Here is a 9,550-nt window from a genome sequence, read left to right on the forward strand (position 1 = left end):
TTTTTTTCTTACTACTAGAATAAAATAAAGATATAAAACTCAATTTCCCACTACTTTAATGAGACCATATAGCATTTCATTGCCTTCCTTGAAGTCTCTGACCAAAAGCATACCAAGAAAGCAATAGCTTGGGTCCCTATATACAAGTGATGCATATCCCTATTAGTAGCCCTGTGAGCTTTGGCCATTTCTGACATAACTTGCCCTCCTCCTTCTCCAGGGCCTTATTTCAAACTATCATGTACATTTCACCTAACAGTAACCAAATTCACTTTGGCTAAAAGTTTTTTCCTATCTTTTTCAAGATTTCTTTAATAACGTTATACTTTTTTTTGTTCTTTCCAAACCATATCCCCTACAGTGCTGTACTAGTCACCGTATTTCAAAACCAAACATTTTTAAGGATAGAGAAAAGATGGTATCTTATTTGATTATAACTTTGAAAACAAAAAACTATGCTTTGTTTGAATATGCTGTAATCCAACAGGCACAACAGAGGTACTAATTTATGTCTCATTTAGGTAGAAATAGCTATCCATAACCAAACATTCATCTTTGGAGATTTTTTAAAAAGAACACAAGATTTTTCAAATACTGTATAGTGGTATTTGAATCAAACCACATAACAATATAAGCAACTGGCATTCTCATACACTGCTAAAAGAAGTATAAATTGGAACAAATCTGGAAAAAGATACAGCATTATTGGTAAAGTTGAATATACGCATACCCATAACCAATTTTTCTACTTCTAGAAATATATATGCCACAGAAATGTGTGCACACCAAAAGTCATGTACAGAAATGCTCATATCAGTATTATTCAGAACACTTCCAAACTGAAAACATGTTCATCCTACATTAGAATCAACAGCAATGAGAATGATTGAACTACTTTTACATGGAAAAACACAGATTGGGCGCCTTGGTGGCTCAGTGGGTTAGCTTCGGCTCAGGTCATGATCCCAGGGTTCTGGGATCGAGTCCTGCATCAGGATCCTTGCTCCATAGGGAGTCTGCTTCTCCCTCTGCCCCCTTTCCCACTCGTTCTCTCAATCTTTCTCTCTCTCTCAAATAAATAAATAAAATCTTTAAAAATAAAAACAGATTAGTCTCAGAGATAATATTAAGCAAAAGAACACACACTATATGATTTCACTTATATAAAGTTGAAACAGAACCAAAACTACTCTATGGTTTTAGAAGTCAGCACGGTGGTTACCTCTGGGAGACTGAAAGGGGGTGATGATTGGAAGGGAGTGAGAGGAGCTTGGGGGTTGCCAATAACATTCTATTCCTTGACCTAGGTAGTGGTTACAGAGATGTTTACTTTGTAATAAATTATAGAGCTATAAATTTATGACATATACTTTTCTGAATGTCACTTATAACTTATCAAAAAAATTAAAAACCTAATTGAACCAAGATGAATCATAAATAAATATTTATAAGTCACCATTTAGAGTACATGTCATTCAAAACAATATTGGTAAGCAAATATAGGATGGTTTCTGAAAAGACTTAAAAGTAAACTCCGTTTACTACTCATCTGAACAGGTGTTCACCAAATCAGAACTAAGTGTATTCTTGTATTTGGATATGCAGTGAATTCACTAAATTATGCAACCTCTGAAATAAAATATTCCCTAATACTAGAAAGCTCAGGCAACTCAGTTTCTCTGTAGCTCAGTTTCTTCATCTATAAAACAGACTAAAAAAGTGTACCAAATATAGAATCTTGAATTCCTAAATTTGTTTTATGGAAAGCTGTCCAGTTCCTTGATTGAAGAAAAAATTTTAATGAATAAATATTTAATTGCTGTTTTAAAGATAAATACTGCAAAAGATAACATAACTGAAAAAATACACTAAATTCCAGCTAATTCCATGAAAGAGTAACTTTGAATTTACTTAGTAATGTGTAATAAAGCACAAAATTTTAAGATAAAACAAAGTTTATGCAAAATATATGAAACCTAACCATTATCCTAATGATTTTTTCCTTCTTCTTATAAAAGAATAGATACATTAACAGTTATCTTTCAGAAGCACAACCATTTATTTCCAATAGAATAAAATTTAATATACTTTATACTGCAGCTTAGTTAGGTAAACTAAACTGAAATGACCACTGAACAAGAAAAATAATCTTTTTTTTCTCTTCAGATTTCAAACTGGGTCCCTTTGTAGCAATAACAATATTTAAAATTCCCGGTTAAAAAAAGTTTTAAAAGTACAGTAAAAAAAAAAAATCTTACTATTTGCTAAGTTAATAATGACAAAGTATAACAGAAACATCAGTATCTATAGTTATTTGATAAATAATAGCTCCTAATGCCCTGCACTTAAAATTTTTACTCATAAACACCAGAAGTCTCATTACAAATGATAAATATAATATCAGGCTGCCTACAAGCTAATAACTTTAAAGAGTGCCACTTTCTTTTTCTTTCTTTTTTTTTTTTTTAAGATTTTATTTATTTGAGAGAGACAGAGAGAGAGAAAGCACAAGCAGGGGAGGGGCAGAGGGAGAAGCAGGCTTCCCGGGGAGCAGGGAGCGCGATGCGGGGCTGGATCCCAGGATCCTGAGATCATGACCTGAGCCAAAGGCAGACGTTTAACCAACTGAGCCACCCAGGCACCCAAGAGTGCCACTTTCTTTATTTTTATTTACTTATTTATTTTTTAAAGATTTTATTTGACAGAGAGAGAGAGAGACAGCAAGAGAGGGAACACAAGCGGGGGAGTGGGAGAGGGAGAAGCAGGCTTCCCACGGAGCAGGGATCCCGAGGCGGGGGCTCAATCCCAGGACCCTGAGATCATGACCTGAGCTGAAGGCAGTCGCTTAACCAACCCAGGCGCCCCTAGAGTGCCACTTTCTTAAGAACATCAAGATTATAAGACTTTTGAATTCTGCACCATCACCCAAATAATATCAAAACCCATCTAATACTACAGATTTTTTCTCAAACCTTATCTAATATAATCTGTATTAAGAAAATTTTCACAAACTTTCAAAAGTTGAACTGTATTTTTAAAAGATCGTTTCAGTTACTAATTCTCCTAACACAAATATGAAGCTTGCTATTCTCAAAACACATTATAAGTATGTTGTAATATGATGTCATATATATAGTTAAACCTATTCCAATGGAGGCATCTATCATTCAGATAAAGGTAGCGACCCCACCCCACCGCCTTCTACCTTCTGAAGCTCTTGCCTAGGAATGGTGTTCAAAACTTAATTTCTTGCCAAACCTTTTCTTCTCATGTTCATCTCAGTAAATCTCACCATCATCTTTCTAGGTCCTCAAGTCAGGGGAACCTGGAGGTCACTTCGACATCTTTCCTTTAACATCCAATACGTCATGAAGTTGTCAATGGCCCTGCCACTTCCATCTCCTGTCTCTGTCAAATCAGATGCTACTGCTACCCTAGGGCCAGCCACCATCATCTTACCTCAACAACTGTAGTAGTAGTTTTTGCTTTCATCCTTGCCTTTCTCTAATCCATTCTTAACCAAAATGTCATTCTTAACAATCTAAAGCATAGCACTCCTCTACTTCAAAATCTTCAAAGATTGATTGCAACATCTTCAGTAAAACCCAGGTCTTCAAAATGCCCTGCAATGCCCTGTATGATCTGCTCTCTGCCTAGCTCTCATCTTGCATGATTTTCCCTTATTATTATACTCCTGCCACCCTGAACTTCTTTTTCTTCCAACATATTAAGCTCTTTCTTGCCTTCATACATATTCTTCTCTCTTCCAAGAAACTCTTTCCCTATCTAGCTTATTCTTTATCTTGACTTAAATATCACCACCTGAGAGAGACCTTTCTGACCACACAATCTACAATCCTCCCCATTTTTTTCCCAGCAGTCTGTGAAAAAGGAAGACCTTTACTGAATTCATTACAAGTTGTAATTTTACATTTGTTATTTACTTGCCCATTACGTTTCCACTATTAGACTATAAATTCTACAAAGGTAGGAATCACTTAATAAATTTGTTATATAATAAACTGATTAATAAAGGAATCACTTAATAAATTAATCTGTTTAATGAATGGATGTGAGTGACCTGGAGTTCAGAGAATGAATTATAGCTCAAAGTGGCTTCCCCTTCTCTGAGTTTCCCCTTATCACTTGATCAGCTTTCCAACTGTTTCTAAAAGGGAGGAGCAAAAAGTGCTCCCACAAAATTAAAAGCAATACAGTGTAGATAAGGTCAGGAAGTTGCACATGATATGTCAAATGAGTGAGACAAATAATAATGCTATGGTCTCATGGGAAGGAGAAATCCCTAAGGGCTACAATGACAAGGGATGATCTTATTCGCAAGGTGGAATTTGACTTGAGTATTCACAGACTGGTAAAATTCGGGGGTAGAATGGATGGGAGCGAAGCCCAAACAAGTAAAAAGAAACATGGTGTCAGAAGATAGTTACAAAATTGGAATGGGGCAACTTATATTCACAGAGTAAGTGTAAAAAAGCTAAATCTTCTATCATGTAAGAAATCTGTATGGGTAAGACAGGTTAATCAGCTTAAAACCATGACAGCTACAGAACATTTAAAAGGTTGTAACAAAATCATTGTCTCCTCAGTGTCCATAAATCTCTTGATTCCAATTTTTGGCTTTCAAAGTTTTTCAAACACTTATGACATTAGTTTCATAATTCATTTTCACTCTAACCAAATGCCTTAAGTTTCCATATTCTTACCAATGTTCTGTATTCACTATACTGACATATGATGGAATTTCCCCAGTAGATCTATTATTTCATTTTTCTTTTATACTTTAACCTCTCTAGGATTTCATTTTTGTCCTCTATTTAGTTGATTTTTTCTCCCACTACATTTATATGAGTAACACATATAACCCTTCAGAATATCTAAAATGTCACATGTACCAAAATTTTTAATTATTGAAACTTCAACAGATTTTACCTCTAAGTCTGTAATGCTTCTTTATTTCCTACCTCCTAAATTTATACATTAAGCCCTTCCTTCAGTTCTATCTGGTTTCCATAGGTAAACTGCCAAGGTCTAGTTTAATGTCTTATAGAAGGCATTCAGTTACATTAGAAAAGGGATTTGGAGTTAAAAGTCTCTAAAGACACTTCCAAGTTCAAAATTCTAGGATTTTATTAAATTTGTCATGAGCTTTTTTTTTTTAAACACTGCTTCCTTCATTCATACCTGCCCACTTGAGCTTATTCTTTTAAAAATGTTCTTTTAAGGTAAGACCAACTATACCTCTATTTGTTCCAAAACCGCTGCCTTTTCTTATACTTAAACCCAGGCATAATTTTTATATTTCAAAGGACAGATCTAATGGACTCCTCAGAATTGGAGAACTGTAAAATTCAAGAAAACATGGGTTCACAGAGGTTAAGAAATCTGACTATAGCTATACAGCTAGTAAAGTGACAAAGTCCTGATTCTCTCCAATCAGAACTCCTTCCAAGTCAAGAAGGCTTTACTAGTTATACCAGCATAATTTTTTTTCCCTAATGCTATTTCTTATGTCCTTAGGACACAACTTCCCCTAGTTAATCAATCACAAGGTTTTTATTTTTTAACTCTACAACACCCACTCTCCTGAAACTGTTCAGAATGACAAACATAACTCTATCAAATCTGGGAGGCGACTACTTTTTTCCCCCAGAGCATTTCATGTTTATATTACATGACCTGTAGTTCAGAGGAAACTCACCAAGCTAATATGTTGTAGTACACTATAGCTACTTAATGTGAAGTGTCTAAGCAATGGAAGCAGAGACAAAGTCTTGGAAGATACAGAATACATGTTTAATTTGCTTAGAACAAGTATTTATCCAATATCTATCATACGGAAGGCTCTATGCTATTAGCAAAAAGTCCCACTTAATTTCAAGTTCTGTAAATCTAACAGAAATGAAGAAACACTATGTTCACCCTTTTGCACTGAAACCCCCTCCCCCCAAAACTAAAACGCGCGCGCGCGCGCGCGCAAACACACACACACACACACACACACACACACACACACACACACCCCCTCCCTCCCTCCAAAATGTGGAATCCCCACCCCCGACCGGGTAAGTACCTTCTGTACATTTAAGTGTTTGCAGACCTAGCCGTTGTTTTTTTTTTTAAAGTACCTGTACAATCGTGCACAGTTTAGGTAGAATAACATTACACAAGGTAAGCCCTTTTTTCTGTTCAAGATCCTAGTCGGTTAAGTAGAACTGGAGTTTGAAATCAGAGAAAAGGAAAGGTGAAAAGTAGCATGCAAAACTGAGAAACTAAACTGTGATAGTGATTAATGAAAATAAACTTTATTTAATACGGGGCAATCCTTAGGTAGTTACGAGTATTTTTCATATAATGGAGAAAAGTCACAGCAGTGTCAAATCCCAGACTCCCAGGAAAGTAACTGTGTTAACACTGTTAATATCACAATTTAAGAATTTTTTTGGTCTACTTTGTTCCGAAAAGTTTTATTTTTCTTAAAAAAAAAAAAAAAAGGCAAAACAGAACCAAAAAAGGAACAAACAGAAACCACCCTGAGCTGGCGACTGCGACGACAGGCCAGTAAGACACCCAGGCTTTCCGGGTCGTGCTTGGCTTTGGGATGGATGTCCGCGAAGACAGCCCTGGAACCACCCATCACGTCCCACACCCAGAGCCCAAGAAAGCGGCAGCAGCCGCGGGGTCCGGGCCCCACTGCAGACGTGGAGAGGCCCTCGGGGCTGCCCCTCGGGGTGAAGGATCACAGGAAAGGCAGTGCGGTCGTAACCCGGCAGGCAAGGCCCGGGAAAGCGCCGGGGGCGTCCCGGGCTCGGGGACACCCAGCGCTCGCGCGGGACGCCCTGTCATGAGTCACGGAGGCGAGAAAGCAGGCGGGCGGGGGAAGAGGCTGCAGGATGGAGGGAAGCCCGACCCTCGGGAGGGAAGCGGGCAGACCGGGAGGCCCCGACCTCGCGCGGGGCGGGGAAGCGGAGCCCTGCCCACCCTGCCCTCACCTCCGCCCGACGCAACAGGCGCGGCGGCCAGGTCCCGACCCCAGGGTCTGCGGGCCGGAGGGGGGGTGGGGGGGGCGGGGGCAGCAGCCCGCAGCCATGACAGGCGCGGGGCGGGCCGCGAGCGGGCTGGGCCGCACGTGCGGGCAGAGCCCCCTCCCCGGCCTCGCCGCGCGCCCAGCCGTCCCCGGGCGCGGGCCCCTTACCCCCGGCGGCGGCGGCGCGGCCCGGCCCCCCCCCCCCCCCCCCCCGGCCGAGCGGCGGCGGCGGCGGCACGTACTCACCGCCGCTCGCTGGCTCTCAGGCTTCGCCATGACTGAGGCGCCCCCGCCGCCCCCCGCCTCGACCGAGACTGACACGCGCGGCTGTCCGGGCGGGGGCGGCCTCAGGCGACCACCCGGCTGACAGAACCCGCCCCCGCCTCTCCCCACCAGTTGAGCAGCGGCTGCTGCCCCGCGGTGCCCCCAGGCTTCCTCCCCACGCCTGGGGCGGCGGGTGGCAACGGCGGGCGGCGGCGGCGGCGACGGCACTTACCGGCGGCGCGGCCAGGCCCCCCTGTCAGCGCGGGGCCGGGAGGGAGAGGAGGGAGGAGTGAAGGGGCACCGCCTCCCCCGCGCCGCCACGCACCCGCCTGATTGGCCCAGTTCACTCCCCCAGCGCGACCCCACCAGCCCCTGCGAGCGGCACTCCGGCAGCACCGGCGCGCCATTTGCATATTTGTGCCCGCGCCGCTGATTGGCCGAGGCTCGGAGGGGAGGCTGTGACCGCGGCCGCTCCCGCCGCCGCTCCTGCGGCGTCGGGCGACCCGGGAGGGAGGATCCCTCTCCCAGCTCCGCTTCCCTCGCGGCCCGGCCCGACCCGGGGCGGAGGGCGGCGGGAGGCGGGGTCGTCGCCCCGCTCCAACATGGCCCCGCCGTGCCGCCGACCCAATCGCCGGTGCGGTTACTCCTGGAGCCCCGGGCGGTCTCGGGGCGGGGAAGTGTTGGGGCTGGGCGCCCTCTGGCCGGAGCGCGGGGCAGTGCAGTGGCCCGGGCTCCCCTCGCCGCCCCGCCGCGGCCGCCACGTCAGGCCGCGCCCTCGCGACGGCCTCTCCCCTCCCCGCGGCCCCGCCGCCACGTCAGGCCTGGCAGGCACGCCCCGGCTGCGAGCTGACCAGTGGCGAGGTCGGCGCCGAGGTCACTCACGCTCTGGGCGTCTCTCCGCCAGCCCGGGGCCAACCGGGAACTGAGAGGGTGTCCTGAACCTCCGTTTTCAAACGGCGTGGATTCGGACCCGCGTCCTCCTTACGCTCTGACACCGCCGTGACACGCGCTGCTGCTGTAAAATCGGGAGCAAGGACAGTGGCGCCGCGATGATGCAGCGATTCAGCCCAGGTGCGAAGCACCTGCCATGGAGAAGGCGCCAGGCTAAGGAGAGACCCAGCCCCAAGTCCTGATGTAGAGAGAGAGCAAGTGCGCACCTCAAGTGGTGGAGAGCTGGGGCCGACAGCTAGTCTTCCCGACGTTCAGGCCCACGTTCTGATTTGCACAGCTATTAAGGGAAAGAAAGAACAAACGGGGGGGGGAGGGGGGCATTGGTCTAGGAGCAGGTGGCCTACTAGAAAAGCACTGTCCAACGAAGGTGTGGGGACACCTGGGTTCCCTCTCGCTCTGTCACTGTGTGACCTACGTTAAATCGTAACATGTCCCAGGGCCTCGGTTTTCCCTTCTGTAAAATGAAGAGGCTGGACAAATTTTCTAAAAGCCTTCCAGCTCTAAAATTCTATGGGTCTCTTTCAGGCTCTGGGCTGGCTTTAATGCCTAATTAAAGCTTTAAAATCCATATGAGAATGAGAGGTAGACAAAATAATGGGATGTCAGGACTTCAGTCTAACTTATGTTTGTTCGAAACTGTTTAACACCGTTTCAAATCCACTGTGGGTGATACTTAGCATTCATTCACCTTACAGTGGACAGAAAACTCTTGAATTTCAGACTCCACAGTGAAGCATACAGCAATGTCACTGGGCTTGTTTATGCCTGACCAGAAGGTAATGGCTGCGATACACAGAGTTACCAGGTAATTTCATTCTTTATATTCCCAGTGCAGGTGCTCCAGCGTGGATCAACCCAAGTCTATTTAGCTCAGATATTGAAGGGGCTGGGAGGGAACCCTGCTGAGAGAGAAGTTACAATTACAGCTTTGATTCCCCTCAAGGATACTTAATAACAACCACATACTAGGATAAGAATGCACAGAAACAGTTTACCCCTGAGCTCCCTACACTACTTCTTATTTGAATACTGCTTTCGTTTGCAAATTCAACCTGTTGAACCGAATTTAAGGCCAGTAACATCTCATTTAGAGATGTTAGAGAATAAGACATTCCATATTTTGTCTAAAACTTTAGCTACTTTTTACAGAAATTTTCTCCCCAAGAAAACTCATATTTTCTTGAATCTTTTTTTTCTGGGAACAAGCATTTTTAAAAAATTTTTTTATTATGTTAATCACCATATATTACATCATTAGTTTTTAATGTAGTGCTCCATGATTCATTGTTT

At 44.0% G+C, this 9,550-nt stretch overlaps 1 protein-coding gene and 1 long non-coding RNA gene across 10 annotated transcripts in view; one reads left to right on the forward strand and one right to left on the reverse strand.

Moving 5' to 3' along the window:
• CHD9 (chromodomain helicase DNA binding protein 9) overlaps positions 1–9,550 on the reverse strand; it is a 230,132-nt gene that overhangs the window by 162,284 nt on the left and 58,298 nt on the right. For 3 of the 9 annotated variants that reach the window (XM_025852350.2, XM_025852348.2, XM_025852346.2), the window contains exon 1: positions 7,542–7,771. The exons of 2 other annotated variants lie outside the window; for them this stretch is intronic. The gene's annotated coding sequence lies outside the window, so the exon portion shown is untranslated. Of the gene's footprint in view, positions 1–7,291; positions 7,427–7,541; positions 7,773–8,191; positions 8,215–9,550 lie in introns of those variants that run through there. 4 more of the 9 variants (XM_073884390.1, XM_025852349.2, XM_073884391.1 and 1 more) reach the window with 4 other exon arrangements.
• LOC112809030 (uncharacterized) overlaps positions 8,113–9,550 on the forward strand; it is a 17,476-nt gene continuing 16,038 nt past the window's right edge. The window contains exons 1-2 of the long non-coding RNA XR_003204497.2: positions 8,113–8,380; positions 8,956–9,065. This is a non-coding gene — a long non-coding RNA (uncharacterized lncRNA). The remainder of the gene's footprint in view (positions 8,381–8,955; positions 9,066–9,550) is intronic.

This window comes from Callorhinus ursinus, unplaced genomic scaffold (genome assembly GCF_003265705.2).
Source record: "Callorhinus ursinus isolate GAN/ISIS: 27379988/994484 unplaced genomic scaffold, GSC_fseal_2.0 scaffold56, whole genome shotgun sequence".
Taxonomy (NCBI): Eukaryota; Metazoa; Chordata; class Mammalia; order Carnivora; family Otariidae; genus Callorhinus; species Callorhinus ursinus.